General features: G+C 33.6%; 1 long non-coding RNA gene across 1 annotated transcript; it reads right to left on the bottom strand.

Annotated features, from left to right (window-relative positions):
* Positions 1–1,102: 1,102 nt before the first annotated feature.
* LOC139513297 (uncharacterized) lies at positions 1,103–10,458 on the bottom strand. Its single transcript, XR_011662423.1, has 3 exons — positions 10,232–10,458; positions 8,996–9,103; positions 1,103–1,261 (listed from the first exon to the last, which is right to left on the bottom strand). It is a non-coding gene; the product is annotated as an uncharacterized lncRNA (long non-coding RNA).
* Between the last annotated feature and the right edge of the window lie 9,865 nt (positions 10,459–20,323).

Below are 20,323 nucleotides of genomic sequence, written 5' to 3'. Positions count from 1 at the left end.
AATTAAACTGATTGAAAGATTATGTCTTCATCATATGAATATCAGGCACAATCCCTCCTGTTAGGGGTTTAGTATTATACCGTCATGAAATATACAACCCTCTTATTTACAATATCATTTGATCAACACCTATTTACAAGGGTCTATTTGATATGATTTTTCTCATTGTTGAAGGCTGTATGGTTGCATATAACTGCTTACATCCACTTTATTTGAACTTGAGTGGATACATGTAGGCGTCTCATTGGCAATCATACTACATCTCCGTATTTTTACAGTATTGTATCAGTACTGTTACCTAATAACAGGACAAAACAAGACAGTAATTTGACAAAACTAAAGACATACATACTTGATTTTACTTCTCTAAAGATATAAACAAAATTTTCATAGTTCGTATCTGAACATGTACACAGCCATAGGAATTTTAAGGGACTATATTTCAGTGTGCATATATTTAGTAGCTAATCTGGCTACTTCCTGTTTATCAGACTGGTACCTTAGAAAAGAATTGTGACAATATATCCAATCTTTTCAAAAACCAAAGACTAACGTCACTAGGAGCAGCAGTTAGTTGTCATAGATACTCTAGATAGAAAGATAATCTGCCACTTTTATAAAAGGGACTACACATAGTTTTTGAAAGGGTATAATCGGTTTGTGCCGAAATTACTTTCTTTAGTCCAGAAACTCATTTGTGCTAAATGGTAATCTCCACCCACATTTAGGACTGGCAGTTATTTGTAGTTTTTATCAACAGCTTGCACTTTTTCTAAATTATATTTGCTTCTTTTAAGACTGACCAAAACTGTTTTTTTACCATTGTGGTTTGATTAAGGTAGTGTATATCAAACAGCTGTTGGAAATATTTTGGACAACCCTCTTATTTACAATATCATTTGATCAACACCTAGTGGTCTTTGGTGGTATCTCGCATAACATTAATAAGGTCTTTTTTAAAAGGCAACTTGAAATTATTGGTCACATATTTATGTGCTATAGCAAATGTATGGGCTGCTGATCTGCTTATATGATAGCAATATATTCTTATGGTTTCAATGACCCCTTATTTCTTCACTCCACTTTATAAGATAGAAATAAATGTTATTCCATATTTTATTGGTTTTTTCAAAGGTATCATAATTTAGACATCAAGACAAAACTAAGCACAGTGAAAAAAGTCTACTCTGTCCTGTAAAGTTTGAGATGTTTTTGTTGTTCAATCTTTGTCACTTGTATGGAAACACTAAATCTTGATAACCTACAATAGAAATATTATCACTTTTATTTCAATTCAATTGTTGCAGTTATCATGCATGTAATAGAGAAAATGATAAATTAGACCAGATCTCCACATTAATAATATTAAAACTAGAGGCTTCAATGAGCCTGTGTCACTCACATGATACTTTTATTTACAATTGATCCATGATACAGAAATTGTCCATACCAACCGTCAGTGTTTACCATACAATACAGTACTTCTATACACTGTCTGTATACAGTATTTGTCGGATTTTGTCCATACCTATCGTCGATGTTTGACATAAAATACAATACTCCTATATACCGTATATCAACAGTATTTGTCTATACCTACCGTCGGTGGTTAACATACAATACAGTCCTCCTATATACCGTCTATCAACAGTATTTGTCTATACCTACCGTCGGTGGTTAACATACGATATAGTACTCCTTTGCACCGTCCATCAACAGTATTTGTCTATACCTACCGTCGGTGGTTAACATGCAATAAAGTGCTCCTATGTACCGTCTATCACCAGTATTTGTCCATACCTACCGTCGGTTATTAACATACAATATAGTGCTCCTATATACCGTCTATCAACAGTATTTGTCTATACCTACCGTCGGTAGTTAACATACAATATAGTGCTCCTATATACCGTGTATCAACAGTATTTGTCTATACCTACTGTCGGTAGTTAACATACAATATAGTGCTCCAATATACCATCTATCAACAGTATATGTCTATACCTACCGTCGGTGGTTAACATACAATATAGTGCTCCCATATACAGTCTATCAACAGTATTTGTCTATACCTACCGTCGGTAGTTAACATACAATATAGTGTTCCTATATACCGTGTATCAACAGTATGTGTCTATACCTACTGTCGGTAGTTAACATACAATATAGTGCTCCTATATACTGTCTATCAACAGTATTTGACTATACCTACCGTCGGTAGTTAACATACAATATAGTGCTCCTATATACCATCTATGAACAGTATTTGTCTATACCTACCGTCGGTGGTTAACATACAATATAGTGCTCCTATATACCGTCTATCAACAGTATTTGTCTATACCTACCGTCGGTAGTTAACATACAATATAGTGCTCCTATATACCGTGTATCAACAGTATTTGTCTATACCTACTGTCGGTAGTTAACATACAATATAGTGCTTCTATATACCATCTATCAACAGTATTTGTCTATACCTACCGTCGGTAGTTAACATACAATATATTGCTCCTATATACCGTTTATCAACAGTATTTGTCTATACCTACCGTCGCTGGTTTACATACAATATAGTACTCTTTGATACCGTCTATCAACAGTATCTGTCTATTCCTACTGTCGGTAGTTGCTCCTATATACCGTCTATCACCAGTATTTGTCTATACCTACCGTCGGTGGTTAACATAAGATATAGTGCTCCTATATACCGTCTATCAACAGTATTTGGTTATACCTACCGTCAGTGGTTAACATACAATATAGTGCTCCTATATACCATCTATCAACAGTATATGTCTATACCTACCGTCGGTGGTTAACATACAATATAATGCTCCTATATACCGTCTATCAACAGTATTTGTCTATACCTACCGTCGGTGGTTAACATACAATATAGTGTTCCTACAATGTATATACCGTCTATCAACAGTATTTGTCTATACCTACCGTCGGTGGTTAACATACAACATAGTGCTCCCATATACCGTCTATCAACAGTATTTGTCTATACCTACTGTCGGTAGTTAACATACAATATAGTGCTCCTAAATACCGTCTATCAACAATATTTGTCTATACCTACCGTCGGTAGTTAACATACAATATAGTGCTCCTAAATACCGTCTATCAACAATATTTGTCTATACCTACCGTCGGTAGTTAACATACAATATAGTGCTCCTATATACCGTCTATCAACAGTATTTGGTTATACCTACCGTCAGTGGTTAACATACAATATAGTGCTCCTATATACCATCTATCAACAGTATATGTCTATACCTACCGTCGGTAGTTAACATACAATATAGTGCTCCTATATACCGTGTATCAACAGTATTTGTCTATACCTACCGTCGGTGGTTAACATACAATATAGTGCTCCCATAAACCGTCTATCAACAGTATTTGTCTATACCTACTGTCGGTAGTTAACATACAATATAGTGCTCCTATATACCATCTATCAACAGTATATGTCTATACCTACCGTCGGTGGTTAACATACAAAATAGTGCTCCAATATACCGTCTATCAACAGTATTTGTCTATACCTACCGTCGGTAGTTAACATACAATATAGTGCTCCTATATACCTTGTATCAACAGTATGTGTCTATACCTACTGTCGGTAGTTAACATATAATATAGTGCTCCTATATACTGTCTATGAACAGTATTTGTTTATACCTACCGTCGGTAGTTAACATACAATATAGTGCTCCTATATACCATCTATCAACAGTATTTGTCTATATCTACCGTCGATGGTTAACATACAATATAGTGCTCCTATATACCGTCTATCAACAGTATTTGTCTATACCTACTGTCGGTAGTTAACATACAATATAGTGCTCCTATATACCGTTTATCAACAGTATTTGTCTATACCTACCGTCGCTGGTTAACATACAATATAGTGCTCCCATATACCGTCTATCAACAGTATTTGTCTATACTTACTGTCGGTAGTTAACATACAATATAGTGCTCCTATATACCATCTATCAACAGTATATGTCTATACCTACCGTCGTTGGTTAACATACAATATAATGCTCCCATATACCGTCTATAAACAGTATTTGTCTATACCTACTGTCGGTAGTTAACATACAATATAGTGCTTCTATATACCGTCTATCAACAGTATTTGTCTATACCTACCGTCGGTGGTTAACATACAATATAGTGCTCCTATGTACTGTCTATCAACAGTATTTGTCTATACCTACCGTCGGTGGTTAACATACAATATAGTGCTCCCATATACCGTCTATCAACAGTATTTGTCTATACCTAGTGTCGGTAGTTAACATACAATATAGTGCTCCTATATACCGTCTATCAACAGTATTTGTCTATACCTACCGTCGGTAGTTAACATACAATATAGTGTTGCTATATACCGTCTATCAACAGTATTTGTCTAAACCTACCGTCGGTGGTTAACATACAAAATAGTGCTCCAATATACCGTCTATCAACAGTATTTGTCTATACCTACCGTCGGTAGTTAACATACAATATAGTGCTCCTATATACCTTGTATCAACAGTATGTGTCTATACTTACTGTCGGTAGTTAACATATAATATAGTGCTCCTATATACTGTCTATCAACAGTATTTGTCTATACCTACCGTCGGTAGTTAACATACAATATAGTGCTCCTATATACCATCTATCAACAGTATTTGTCTATACCTACCGTCGATGGTTAACATACAATATAGTGCTCCTATATACCGTCTATCAACAGTATTTGTCTATACCTACTGTCGGTAGTTAACATACAATATAGTGCTCCTATATACCGTTTATCAACAGTATTTGTCTATACCTACCGTCGCTGGTTAACATACAATATAGTGCTCTTTGATACCGTCTATCAACAGTATTTGTCTATACCTACTGTCGGTAGTGGCTCCTATATGCCGTCTATAACCAGTATTTGTCTATACCTACCGTCGGTGGTTAACATAAGATATAGTGCTCCTATATACCGTCTATCAACAGTATTTGGCTATACCTACCGTCAGTGGTTAACATACAATATAGTGCTCCTATATACCGTCTATCACCAGTATTTGTCTATACCTACCGTCGGTGGTTAACATACAATATAGTGCTCCCATATACCGTCTATCAACAGTATTTGTCTATACTTACTGTTGGTAGTTAACATACAATATAGTGCTCCTATATACCATCTATAAACAGTATTTGTCTATACCTACTGTCGGTAGTTAACATACAATATAGTGCTTCTATATACCGTCTATCAACAGTATTTGTCTATACCTACCGTCGGTGGTTAACATACAATATAGTGCTCCTATGTACTGTCTATCAACAGTATTTGTCTATACCTACTGTCGGTGGTTAACATACAATATAGTGCTCCCATATATCGTCTATCAACAGTATTTGTCTATACCTAGTGTCGGTAGTTAACATACAATTTAGTGCTCCTATATACCGTCTATCACCAGTATTTGTCTATACCTACCGTCGGTGGTTAACATGGAATATAGTGCTCCTATATACCATCTATAAACAGTATTTGTCTATACCTACTGTCGGTAGTTAACATACAATATAGTGCTCCTATATACCATCTATAAACAGTATTTGTCTATACCTACTGTCGGTAGTTAACATACAATATAGTGCTTCTATATACCGTCTATCAACAGTATTTGTCTATACCTACCGTCGGTGGTTAACATACAATATAGTGCTCCTATGTACCGTCTATCAACAGTATTTGTCTATACCTACCGTCGGTAGTTAACATACAATATAGTGCTCCTATATACTGTCTATCAACAGTATTTGTCTATACCTACCGTCGGTGGTTAACATACAATTTAGTGCTCCTATATACCGTCTATCACCAGTATTTGTCTATACCTACCGTCGGTGGTTAACATGGAATATAGTGCTCCTATATACCGTCTATCAACAGTATTTGTTTATACCTACTGGCGGAGGTTAACATAGAATATAGTGCTCCTATATACCAAGAGGGATAACGGATCTGCATCTAGAATTTATCATGCTGCCCTTTTTTTGGATTTTTAAAATTCTTGTTATCCCTCAATTTTTACATTCATCCCAAATAATACAACAGTAGTCAATTAGGGGCAGAACACCCATTGTATTATGTTTTCTTGCAGTTATATAAAAAATCAAAGCCTTAAAGGCTGTAAAAGCAATTGCTGTCATGTTAATGTTTGGGGACATTTATTTTTCATCCACATATATATAATGATTAAACCTGACATGAGTGTTGTTTAGTTAGAAGTAAGAAGGTTTTAACTTTATATAAATAAAAGACTTTAGCAGAAAGTCATTTTTAATATGTTTTATATTTCACAAGGAGACAACACGTTTACCAGGCTAAAGTTGGGGTCAAATATACATGTACTGAAACATATAACTCAAAAAGAAATCATCATGGATTATCCCCTGGTATTGTTTGTAACTGGGCAATAATTTCCTTTATTGATTTAATTTTAACAATTTTCATTATTAATTTATATTTAACCATTAACACAAATGATTAAGTTAAAACATTTCAACTTTCCTGACGCAAATGTTAAAAAACGGGAAAGAAATAAAATATCTTACAAGACATAAACATGTAAAGAATAAATATATATTTCAGCTTAATAAAAATATTTTCATAATGGTACTTTGTCATCATTTTTAAAACTAAGTTCCAAACATTATTGCTCAGTTGATATACATGTATGTCCTTCTGATGCGGTACGAGCACAGGCACTTGTTTCTATCCAAAATAGTTTTATATGGATAGCCGACCTTCCTATGGATAGAAACAAGTGCATGTGGGTACGAGATAACTATAATTCTCATGCAATCCCGAAAAGGGGGGGGGGTCATCACAGACAAACATGACATTAAATCGTTATCACTGATGTATTGTTTAGGGCCAGTTGAAGGACGCCTCCGGGTGCGGGAATTTTTCGCTGCATTGAAGACCTGTTGGTGACCTTCTGCTGTTGTATGTTTTTCTATCGTCGGGTTGTTGTCTCTTTGACACATTCCCCATTTCCATTCTCAATTTTATTATACGAACAAGAACAAACAGCTCTACGTTGCTTTGACATTTATCAATTTTCAGGAAACATTGCGAAAAATGATCTTCAATATTTCGAAAACATGTGAAATAAAATTGCTAACACGGTGGACCGTCGAGTGTCAACAAACGTAGTAGACTTGTTCACTGATAAGACGAGGATAATGGTTTCATCTGACATTTGTTATGCATTCCCAGTTTTGATCATGATATTTAAAAAGACGTTCTTTTTTTCCATCTATGTAACTAGAAAATTCCAAATTGAAATATCTCTTCATCTGGACCGACTTGGCATCTACTACGTTTGGACGGGTCCATTTCATTAGTAAGGTGATCGATAAATATTACGGAGTTTGACAGAAAAGGAAAACGAACTTATTGTTATGTGTTTTCAACAAGGGTTTCGTTCCGCTAAATTATTTGCGCAAACAAAGTTTGTCTATTTTTAGATTACAGGTAATCATTTGACACTACGCATTAACCTGTGTAGTGATTTTGATTTTACGATAAATGTATGAATGAACGATAATTTTATGAATGAACAAGAGCACCTGACCTCTTAAAGAAACACAAATTAAACATATAAAACCGTATTAATAGGAGATAATTCAGTTAAATTTTCAATACTAAATCCATATTTTGTTGAAACATCGTACGAACGGCGGAAAACGGAATCGCAGTTATAAAAATGTACTTTTTTTCACTCGGACTTCCATGTTATTTGATAGTCAAACGGTTGATCCTTTAAATACAAAAATACATCTACAAGAACATATTCTGAAACTTCTTAAATCCACTAACGTTTTTTTTAAAGTTTCAAGCTATGTATTGCATTAGAAAACATACATAGGTGTTAAAGAATGACAGACCAGGAGCCTGTTTAACAAAATACTATGGCTTGATATGGGCGGAGTCTCTGATCTGGGTCACAAAGATGGCCATACGCGATAGCATAAAAGCAATTGCTTTAAAAATGTATTTAAGAAAGATGGTATATTCTGGATGATATATTAGCACAACCTTGGTCAATTTGATTTCTCCAGTTACTTAGTGGGCTGTCAATTTTGAAACTAATATTTTTTCACATGAAGAATTTTGTAATACTTTAATTTATTATCAAGTTTGGTTGAAAAGTCTGAATAGTTTCTGCTTTGTTCCAGTAATCAAACATTTTGTTTCATTTGCATCTATGAACATGTTATTCATTTTACACCACTCTTCAACCCTGTATAAATCTTCTTGAACATCATCATTTATATTTTCTAGATGTTTCCCCCTGATTTATGAATAGTGGTGTCATCAGCATATACAACGATATAGGTCTGTTTCACAATTTTTAATGCATAAGGGATTTTATTTATAAATAGCACAAACAATAGAGGACAAGGTATAGAACATTGGGGAACACCAAATTTTACATGTTGTTGTTCAGAGTTAACATTACAAATGTATACCTTTTGTTATTCAGGTACGACTTAAAAAAACTAACAGTAGTCTCACTAAATCCATACATGTCGAGCTTTAAACAAAGAAAGTCATATTCTACCAAATCAAAAGCTTTTTTTTAAATCTTAATAAAATTGCTAGGTTTAAATTACCATCTTTCATTTCTTGCAACCATGTGTCAATGATATTAAATAAATGTCAAGCTCAATCCAGTATATATTCCAAGTTATGGACAAATGATAATGCTATTAAAAATACCAAATCATAACCAGTGCTTTTCTCTTTTTCTATTTACAGTATATGACTAGGTAATAATGATTACTTTTTTCAACTATTTTCATACTTTTTTGTTTCCTCTGCTTTTGTATCAAGGGCATAATTGTTTATGGCAAACTAAGCATCTGCATAATCAAACTATTCCTAACTATACTCTACCTCAAATTCTGGAAACTGCAAAATTTTTGTCATAGCAGTCTTATGGTAGCTGAACTATTCCTATTTTTTGTAAATCTGGATTAATAAGTCTTTTGTCACATTCTGGGGCTATAGAAAAAAAACATTACAGAATTATCAAAATTATGTGTGTATAATGTTTGTGTACAGTCATTCAACTAAAAAAGGACAAAAATTATTTTTTTGTGTATAAATAAATAATTGTGATTTTAATGTCTTAATATTGTAAAAAAAACTTCAAAAGATTAAATTTAAATTATAATCTAAACATGAAAGAGCACATACAAATCAACCTTTTACTCAGATTTATATCTAAAACCAGTTATAACTAGCTATAATATCTTTGACTTCACAAATATCATCATCTAATTTTACAAATCAGTATTTATTTGGTGGCACTTCCTGCACACTAAGTATGTTATGCCTTAGGTTTAATTTTGATGCAATCACATTTCAGAAGGTACATGTCTTGAACTGTTTTAATGAATAAATTACAGTTTTAAACTCAGTTTAGGCTGACCTGAGGTCAATAGTCTTAAACAATGTCATCAAACTATCAGTTTTACTGTAATATATTGATATTGTGACATTTATGGGAAAGAGCATATGAGTTAGTCATATTGGTCAATACAATGGAAAGTTTATATCTGAGACTACTATAACACTATGTGTTATACTAGTAGTCTCAGTTTATAACTATGTTAATGTCAATTATATACATGACATAATAATTAAATCATTTAAAAAACTATTCCAAAGATTTCTCTCAAATCATGTTTACATTTTTTTAGAGAAGAGTCTGTCTGAAATATATTTAGGGGTAGTCTAAATAGTTATGACTTCTTAAAAAGCTATATTATGGGGAAAAAGGGGGGGGGGGTCTATTATGTTTTTTTTTCATACAGGAGGAAGACGTCAAAGCAAAAAAAAAACAACCAACAAAACAAAATAAAATAATAGCCTGTCAAGACGTCCTTATATCATAAAAATTTGGTCTAATTTTGGGATAATACATTTAACTTCCTTTGATGTCGGGGAGGGGATAAGTTTTGACGATTAATTATTCTTGAAACTAACAATAATTATTTCTTATTGTTACTTTGTTAAGCGAGCGAGATGTGTGGTTCTCGAGTTATTTAAAAAAAAAAGGGGGGGGGGGGGGGGTGTTACTATATCAAGTTTACCCAGTTTGGAGACAATAAATATTTAAAATCTAACCATAAACTCCAATGTTCCTGCTTTTTTTAGCAGAACAAACACGATGGCATTCTCGTCTCTGTTGTAATCAATAGTTAACTCATTTCTTCTTCCAGGTTATTTCTTAATCAATTATGATTATCAGCTGTCTATCTATTTACCATGTTTATGTTAAACTGGTCCGTAATTCCATCGTAGTGTATCGATAACTGAACACAACAAGGATCCAGTTTATTAAACATATATAATATACAAGGTTCCTGAGTCAGTAACCGTAACTATCACCGTGCTTTGTGCGCATGCGCAAGAAACACCAACAATAAGGATAAAACAGGGTATACAGTTCCGTAATTTCGTATATTTTTCTTATCTTCATACTAAAGAGCTCCAAAAGTAGGCGTGCTTAGGTGCAAAGGGCGGGTCTAAAAACCGACTCTCGGTGGTTAACGTCTCTCGATGGTTAACTTTAAGTGCCTACCATTTTTGTCATCACATGCATACAGTGCATTCAAAATTACATTAATACACCAATAGATGAAATACTAACACAATATATTTTTCACCTAAACTACGCCGTTATTAAACTATTTTCCTTATAATGCATACCCTACCGTATAAATTTACGATTTCGAAGGCACAATTATTTAAAACAGGGATTTATGAATCTCAGTTGGTTGAGTGATTGAGCATGCATAGATCTGCATACACTGTCTCTTTTTCAGGTCCCTGGCTGGGAAACTCCATCAACATAGGCTATACATATCTCATATCAGATCTGTATAATATCTGGCTGTACTAGGGAGATCCAACGATATGGACTAGGAGAGTACAGGGCTGATACCATAAAATATGCTCTCCGGCAGGAATTGGGAAATCCAATGACATAGACTAGGGAGAGTAAATGATAGCCTATATGCGTTCTTTTGCAGCTGGACTTGGTGGACTTGTGACCTCCATTACAAATGCTAGAAGATTACATAACTGATAGAACATCTATATGATTTAGCTAGAAGGGTGCAGAGCTGATAGCGAATTTGTATTCTCTCCGACTGGACTGCGGACCTCCAATGCCTAGGCTAGGAGAATAAAGAGCTGATAGCATATATCTCTCCGGCAGAAATGGGGAAATCCAATGACAAAGGCTAGGATAGTGACAGAGCTGAAAGCATATAAGTTAGCTCCAAGGAAGGCCTGGGAAACTCCAATGACATACCGTAGCCTAGGAGAGTTAAGAGCTGGTAGCACATTGATATCAGTCAAAAGGTTTTTTAGAACCCCTAACCTGTATTGTGTCATGAAATCGATATCAGTCACGACACATGTTCAATATGCGAATCTGGTGAAATAAAATTGGTAATCATAATCTGTAAACTGTCATGTCACTTGAAATAAAACATCTAATTGAGCAATGTATGACATGGATTTTTCAATATCACAAACCACATCAACCCTCAACCCAATTCTAGTGCATTTCTACTTAATAGATGGGGAATGTGTCCATGGGAAAAATATGATGCCCCCGCTTGCATATCTTCTATACTATTAAACGAGAAGACCTCATTTTGTGTGTCGCTTCTCTTCTTTCCACAATAAATGAATCAACACGCCTTTGTGTCTTATAGGTACAGTGCATAGTCGCATTTGTCATCCATTCATATGTTTATTCAGATTGAGTTATTTTAGGAGAAAAACGAGAAAAAAAGGCCTCCGGATATTGTCCCGTCATTGGACGAAATTTCAAGTCAGATTAGACTTCCGGTTTGCGTTTTTCTGTATACTTTGAACATACATATATACTACGAATAAAGTGTATTTTCAGAATTTTATCTGCTATCATTTTCAAGTTTACTATCCACGGCGGTCACAGAGTTTATTAAAATTTTATAGACAGGGTCTGTATTACTATATCAATGATCACCAGGGATCAATTAGTTAACTTAGAACTGAAAGTAAATACGTTATATTTATGAAGTAATGAATGTTCATAATATACAGATAAGTGCTAAAATTATTCATGTGAACTTTTGATGTACCTTTTCTGAAATTCTCCAGTCATTAGATCTTTTACAAAATTCATTGATTACAAAAAAAAAGATGTTGTATGATTGCCATGTTGAGACAACTCTCCAAAAGAGACCTAATGACACAAAAATTAACAACTATAGGTCACCGTACGGCCTTCAACAAAGAGCAAAGTCCATACCGCATACTCAGCTTCAAAAGGCCCCGAAATGACAATGTTTAACAATGCAAACGAGAAAACTAGCGGCCTTATTTATGTACAAAAAATGAACGAAAAACAAATATGTAACACATAAACAAACGACAACCACAGAATTACAGGCTCCTTGCCTTACTTAAATGTTCATAACATACTATTAAATGTATGTTCATATTGAAATTGATAGAAAACCAAAAAATGGGAACTTTGGAAATAAAGATGGAGGGTAAAAAAAAACATGTTCCTGTCCCCATTGATAACCTATGACTTGTGATACTTTTGCTGATATTCTTTAGTCATTCTGTATTTTACAAAATTCTTCCAACAACACTTTACATACTTTAAACTACGCTCTGAATGCCCGCGATTTCGCGGGTGTGTTCTAGTAATGTTATAAAGTGACATGACTCAAAAACTGTAAAAGAAATAATTTGTACTTGATCTGAGTTTTATGGTAATGAGCATTGTGTATAAGTTTCATACCATTTGGTTGAGATGAACTAAAGACAGAGAACGGGAACCAATTGTACAGATAGACAAAGGCAAAACTTAATGCCCCCTATGCTACGGCGGGGGCTTAAAAATCATGGCTCTATCAATTAATGTTTGTGTTACGTTCTCCACGTGCTCTGTGTTGATTTTTTACCAATGTCACCATCCGGTAAAGACGACAACAAACTTGGAAGTTTTGAGCTTGGAGGCCACTGAATGAAATACTGTTTGTCAATGATATCCATCAGGATATATGTATATGTAATCCATCAAGGTATTTATATTACAATGATAGAAAGGTTTTAAATATTAGTCGCAACAGGTTTACTTTCCAGTTCTGTAAACATTTTCGAAAAAAATCCCTTTGACCAATGCAGATCATTAGCACACCCCTAAATTTGAGAATCGACTAAGCTCTGCGTCTCGACATCAATGCTCCATCGGGGAATTTATATCAAATGCATGCAGGAAAGGCTTCGAGTTCTGTAAAATATATCATTAATTTATTTTATCCTGCAATTTAGGTGTCTTACTGTTCTATAAAGATACAGCCCTACAGATATAACTATGCTGTATCTGTATACACAGGGTTGTGTTCAATATCGTAGCAACAACGTTTGTGTATTGACGAGTATTGTATGAACATGTGTGACCCAAGAATGTGTATTGACATTGTAGTCGCATTTCAATGACGTATTTGAACTAACGATTTACTTTTATACGTTCTGTTTGTTTTTAAAAATTTCTTTAAAAAAACGCGAGGAAATTACTTATTGTTTTTCTCATTGTTTTTTTTTTTTTTTTTTTTTTTTTTACTTCCAGCATTTTTTTGACATGGCCTCCCCCCGTTTCTATTCGAGTTATCAAGACCAAATAATGACCATAGGTAGATCTCATCATGAAGTATTACCAGATGAGGCTGTGTAGGATCAATCGTCCCCTGTAGAAGTTATCTCCCTTTTATTGTTGGCAGATGGCAATGTTCATAAACATAAACAATTAATTTCGAGAACCAGAAGTCATAGAGACTTGGAATCTTCAGCAATAATCTTTAATTATCTGACCTTTAATATGCACCCAAGGTCAAAGGTCACCAAGTGCAAAAAAATTACGCTGCAATTTCAAGCTTACATATTAGGAAAACGATAAGACTTTGCTGCATACATACAGCGTATAAATTGCTGATGAGCTCTACATTGAATACATCAAGCCCAAAAATGTCCGACCGTCTGTTCAAAAGTTACAACGGGATGATTCTTAGAAGTATAGTATTGTGTGTACATCCTTTTAAAGGTAACAGATATCAACCTACTATAAACTGCAAAGATGATCAGTAATTCAAGACCTTCAATTTGAGGTTAATGTCAGATCATGATGCAATTTCACCTTGACCTTCAAAGTATACAATGACCTTGACCTTGTGATATTTGAAAGGTCAAGTGGTCCTGAGTTGAATGGTGGTAGTCCCATGTCTCCACGACTTCCGGTTTTAAAGTTTGGTATTGCATCATATATTTGATGATTCATTGTGACATTGATGAACCTTGGAATTGTCCCAATTTTTTTTCTACAATGATGTGCTTTAACTGCAGATCAGTTATCATGCAGTTTGAAGTTTTGCGAGCGGAGGCATGTATTTCTGAATCAACAACAGCTTAATACTTAAAATGTGTTAGAAATTGAAGAGGTTAACATAGTTATATGTTAGACCAAATACCAAAAACATTCCATGGAAAATAACACCAAAAAATCAATTTGAAATTTTCAAGTTTTGAATTGACTTTGTAAGTTTCATAACTTCTATTTATATAGTTGATATTGCATCATTATTGGCACTTTGTCAAATGGGGTCATCTGATATATCAAATTGAAGGTCTTAATAAACTCTATTTAATTGAAAATGTTTTACCTCTTTTTCAAGGGTGGGGTCATTTAGTGCAAAAATTCAAATTTCTCAGATGGTAAGGTTGTCGCATATCAAATGAAAGAACATAAAGCGTACATTTCAAATTTCAAATTGACATCCCCAAAACATTGGTTGGGTGGGGTCATTGAGTGCAAAAAATAAATTTTCTTTTAAGATAGGGTTGTTGTAAATCAAATGAAAGGTCATGATGTATACATTTTAAGATAGGGTTGTTGTATATCAAATGAAAGGTCGTATCATGATGTGTGCATTTGAAATATCAAATTCCTGACCTCCAAACATTAGTTTGATGGGGTTATTAGGTGTGAAAATCAAACTTTCTAGAACATGGCGTTGTCGCATATCAAATGAAAGATCATCAAGTCTATGTTACATATATCATAGTTTCGATCTCGAAAATGTAGGCGGATTGGGTCATTAAGTGTAAAAAGCGAAAAGTTTCAGAAGGTATGCTTGTCGTATATCAAACGAAAGGTCGTACAAAGTACATTACAAAAACATCACTTTTACTGGAAAGACCTTTCAATTGTTTTACAAACAATTGAGATACTAGTTTTTAATTTGTTTTTACTGTTGAAATTTACAGTTGTTAAAATAGATAAGTATTTACCTTGAGCGATGTATTATTGTTGACCATTCGAGATTCTATTTTTGCGAACCCGTGTCGTGATTTTGATAATTATTTTATTATTACTACGAGGGCATCTAGAGATTTTAAATCGGAAATAAGTGCAAAAAAAAGTAAGTGTTTGTGTCTTTCAAAGCACAAACAACATACAAAATTAATTTTAGGAAAAGAAAAAAGAAAAATGCTTATTGTCTTTAAATAATAAATTTCAGCTGTATTTGTACTCGGCTCGAAACAGGAGTAATAGCCAAAGCTCGCATTACACCTGTTTTTTAGTCCCGTACAGTTGATATTTAAAATAAAAGACATTAAACAGTTATTGTCTATATAATTATGAAAATTGCAACTCACATATAGTGTAAAAACCATACGAAATACATGTACCATTGGTACAAAAAGTTTACCTACATGGTCAAACGAATATTTCTTTTAGTATGTTTATTTCATATATATTCCTTTCTTTTGATCATTTTTTTTTTATTTATGTTTTATAGTCTACATAACTGTTAGCTGTAATTGTGGTAATTAATAAATATGACAATATTTCTTTAGTTGATACTTAGGATATCCTTTAGATTCTGTTGTACCCTCGAGGTTGTACCTATTTAATTCATTTTTTTTATTTGTCATTTTGCTTCATAAATGTCGCAGTTTGTTTTATGATACATACAGATAAGATATTTTTTGTTCCAAATTAGATCCCCAGGTGAAATATCACAGCACCCTGTATGATACAAATACGAATTGAAGGGATGAAGGGGCAGATCCAGTCAATTTTAAAAGGGGTATCCCAAATAAACAGGTAGTGGAAAAGGGAGAAAAGTGGAAATATGTCCCATTTAAATGCATTGATCGTCCCAAAAAGTGTAACGGGGGTCATGTGGCTAACATTGGTGCTGATGTCATTCTGTCCTTAAGCTCTTTGAATGCTATATTTTGTTGTGGTCCCTAATGCCAATCTATACCTTACTTTTGTAGTGCGTTTGCTCTTTTTTCTTCAAAGTCTTTTCACCAATTGTCATACATCTAAATACCAAATACCAAGGTGTAAATAAAGCTGAATCTTGTAAGTATTTTTCACCAACCTTTTCTTTGCATGTATTCATAAATTCTGCCAAAATATTGGTTCCAAGTAGAATTGGTACTGTTTTACTGTATCTGCTTTCAGGAACAACTAAAAACAAGCAATGCTGTACATGGTCAAGTGGTATACCTTTCACGTCAAGTCTGCTTCTATTAGCCCTTTATATGGTAACACATTTTCGTCAGCACACTCAACATTGAAATTCCTTCAACTAGACTCAACTGTAAATGAGACAAATGTTTATTATAAAACTCTTCATTTATTGTACTGACACAACTACCAATGTCCAATAATGCGGTTTTTTTAATTCCACAAATTGTAACTTCTGATTCATTACTTGACCCTACTAAAAAAACATTTTCAAGGCGATTTTCTTCATTGTTGACTACTACACACCTCTCATAATAGGCAGACTTCAGTTTAGATATTGTCCTGGATTTTCATTTGCACATCTGATGTAATACCAGGCCAAAAAAATCGATCTATAATAACTGAAATTGTACGGTCCCTCCCCGGATGTCCCATAAAATCATGTCCTCCTTGTTGTGTTTGATTTTTGTATTCTGACGGTAAAACTAACCATCTGACCATTTTCCTGAATTTCTCTATAAAGAACTCCTCTAACTAGTTTCAAATTTTGAAAAGATCTATACCTGGTCAAATTTTCTTTGATATTTTTGAAACTTATTTTGTTCGGTATTCTTTTGTTTTTTACAGCTCTGACCCAAAATCCTATCAGTGAATCTTCACGTTGCTGTTTTCTAAGTTCTCTCATATCAACTTGCGCCATAGGTGTGGAAACATGGGTAAAGCAATGTGAAAGATGTTTACAACGAAAATCATCCACAGACATAAAAGCTCCATTGGTGAATATTACAAGTAGTTCCCCTGGAATTAGTTTGTTTAGATTTTTTATCTTTTGAACTATCTAAAGGGGGAATCGAAAACGTTTTAGTAATGACGGACCATTTTACCAGGTACGCATTAGCAGTCCCCACAAGAAATCAAACGGCAAAAACCATGGCTGAATTTTTTTTCAATCAGTTCATAGTTCATTATGGAATACCGTCAAGAATTCATAGTGACCAAGGACCAAATTTTGAAAGTGATTTAATCAAAGAACTTTGTATACTAATGGGAATGGAGAAACACAGAACGCAAATGAAGTTAATACAGAACATGAAATAGTTCTAGAGTCTCCGGTGCCGCGAATATCTGCTAGACGTAGGAAAAAGCCAGAATGGCATAGTTTTTATCAGATGAATCAAATTTCTGTTCGGGAGTCATTACCAGAGACAAAACATGTGTTAGTTAATTTGATTTCTTCAGGAGTGTTATAGGATGTGTCAGAAACTATGGTCAGCAGAATTGTAAATACTGTTTTAGATGTCGGATAGTCAGAACAGAAATAGATAAATGTCGAGTCGCCATTTCGAGGACGGGGAAGAATGTAATAGTGACTTTTTTAGTGGTCATGTGATGTTTGTGAATATAATTTTATATATGTGTTTTATTAAATGAAATACAAGTTACTAAAAACATTTCTGCACTTTTAGATACGTCAATCAAATAGTGGCGTGATATTAAAAAAAAATACTATATCTATATAGAACTTCATAAGTGTTTCTCGTTTCTCGTTTTTTTTTATATAGATTAGACCGTTGGTTTTCCTGTTAGAATGGTTTTACACTATTAATTTTTGGGGCCTTTATACCTTTCTGTTCGTTGTGAGTTCCGCGTTGAAGACCGTACCTTGACCTATAAAGGTTTACTTTTATAAATTGCACTCATACCATATCTTCCTTTATCTATCCAAAATATATACAAGAAACTAAAGTTAAAAATCATAAAAGACCAACAAAGGCCAGAGGCTCATGACCTTGGACAGACAAAAAAATGCGGCGGAGTTAAACATGTTTTGTGAGATCTCAACCCTCCTTTTATACCGCTAAGACAATGCAGATAACAAAAAACACACACAAAGCAATATCGATAGAACAAAGGACTACTAGCAGTTACTGACATGCCAGTTCAACACATTAATTAAACTGATTGAAAGATTATGTCTTAATCATATGAATATCAAGCACAATCCCTCCTGTTATGGGTTGAGTATCATACCATCATAAAATATATGAGAAGAATATAACCCGTATTTGTATGAGCTATGGTGTATATGTATATATAGTTGTCTCATTGGCATTAGCATCGATCGCGATCAATCGCGTCACAAGTTTGAATAAATGATGCCCCAAAAGGGACCATATTTGGAAAAAATGAATAATAATTGTTTCGTTGGTTTTCAAAATATTCCACTGCAGAATACATTTTCATTGACTATTCCTAAATTGCTTCGTAACATTTCATTTTCATAATGTATACGAACAATATTGTGTAAAATTGTATAATGAAATCGATCAAAAATAGACCGGTCAAAAATAGATACCTCTTGTCCTCTCTTCTATTAATCAGGATGAAACTTTAACTTGACCAGAAACATTTTTATCCTGATTTAGAGTAATTTCTCGCAATTTGATTGGCTGATATTGTCCTAATAAATTTCAGTACAATTTTTTATTACGTCAATAGAAATTATCTCCCTTATTTATTACGTCAATTGGGATTATCTCCCTTATACAATTGACCTAATAAAAAAATTAGTTGCTTCATAGTCCTAATATTTTAATTTTTCACAGTTTTAGATTAAATATCTAAAATATATTTGGTTGATATTGTCCTTATATTGAATTTAAAAATAATAATATGTTATATAACAAAATCAGGATAAATTCGTTACACAGTGTTCAATTGTCCTAATACGGAATTTATCGGGTCAATAAAATTCATATCGGGTTTGGCTTTATCGGGTTTGGCTTCGTCTCACCCGATATGAATTTTATTGACCCGATAAATTCTCGTATTAGGACAATTACACACTGTGTAACTAATAGTACACAACTCTTAAAATTTTTAAATCATAATAAGCATACTGTTCTATGTCGGGAGATTGTTATTCGGTGATTGTCGTTTATTGGTGTGGTTCATATCTGATTATCGTTTTGTTATAGTCATTTTGGGCCTTTTATAGTTTGCTGTTTGGTATGACCCAACGCTCCGTGATGAAGACCGTACTATTTAATAAATTATGACTTGGATGGAAAGCTGTCTCATTGGCACTCATATTGCGTCTTCTGATTTATATAAGTACTCAGTTTTATCTTTTTTTTTATCACAACTTCATGGTGAATTTCTTAAACTGAACACACCGTCACATTTCAATAAAGAACAGTACATTTTGTGTCAAAATCGTACTTGGTCATGATCAAACATATTCATCTTTAATAAAAAAACAAAAACAAAAAACAAAAAAAAAACTTTCAGTTTTCAGTGGATTTGACTTACTCTACACTTTTACAATGATATCTTTAGAGAAACCAAATAATTCATTTAAGTTGATGACACTAACACTTCATCATGATCTATAACCAAAACATTTACCATAAACAGAGACGGGTAGATGGACGGACGTAAAGACTGATCAAGACTTTTAAATATACTGACCATCTCTATCGTCGACGGAGCATAACAAAATCAAAGTCGATCAAAGTGGTGAATTGAGTAACATGTCAGTCTTGTGTCAATCAACATAAACAAAATCTTGAGATTTTCAGACATAAAGTATAGTGCATAAGTGCAAATAGTAGTTTTTTATTTGTTACAAGAAAACAGGTAACTTGAACCATATTATCAAAGTCTACATA

The sequence above is a fragment of the Mytilus edulis genome, chromosome 2 (assembly GCF_963676685.1).
Source record: "Mytilus edulis chromosome 2, xbMytEdul2.2, whole genome shotgun sequence".
NCBI lineage: Eukaryota > Metazoa > Mollusca > Bivalvia > Mytilida > Mytilidae > Mytilus > Mytilus edulis.
This window is presented reverse-complemented; position numbering and strand designations above follow the sequence as displayed.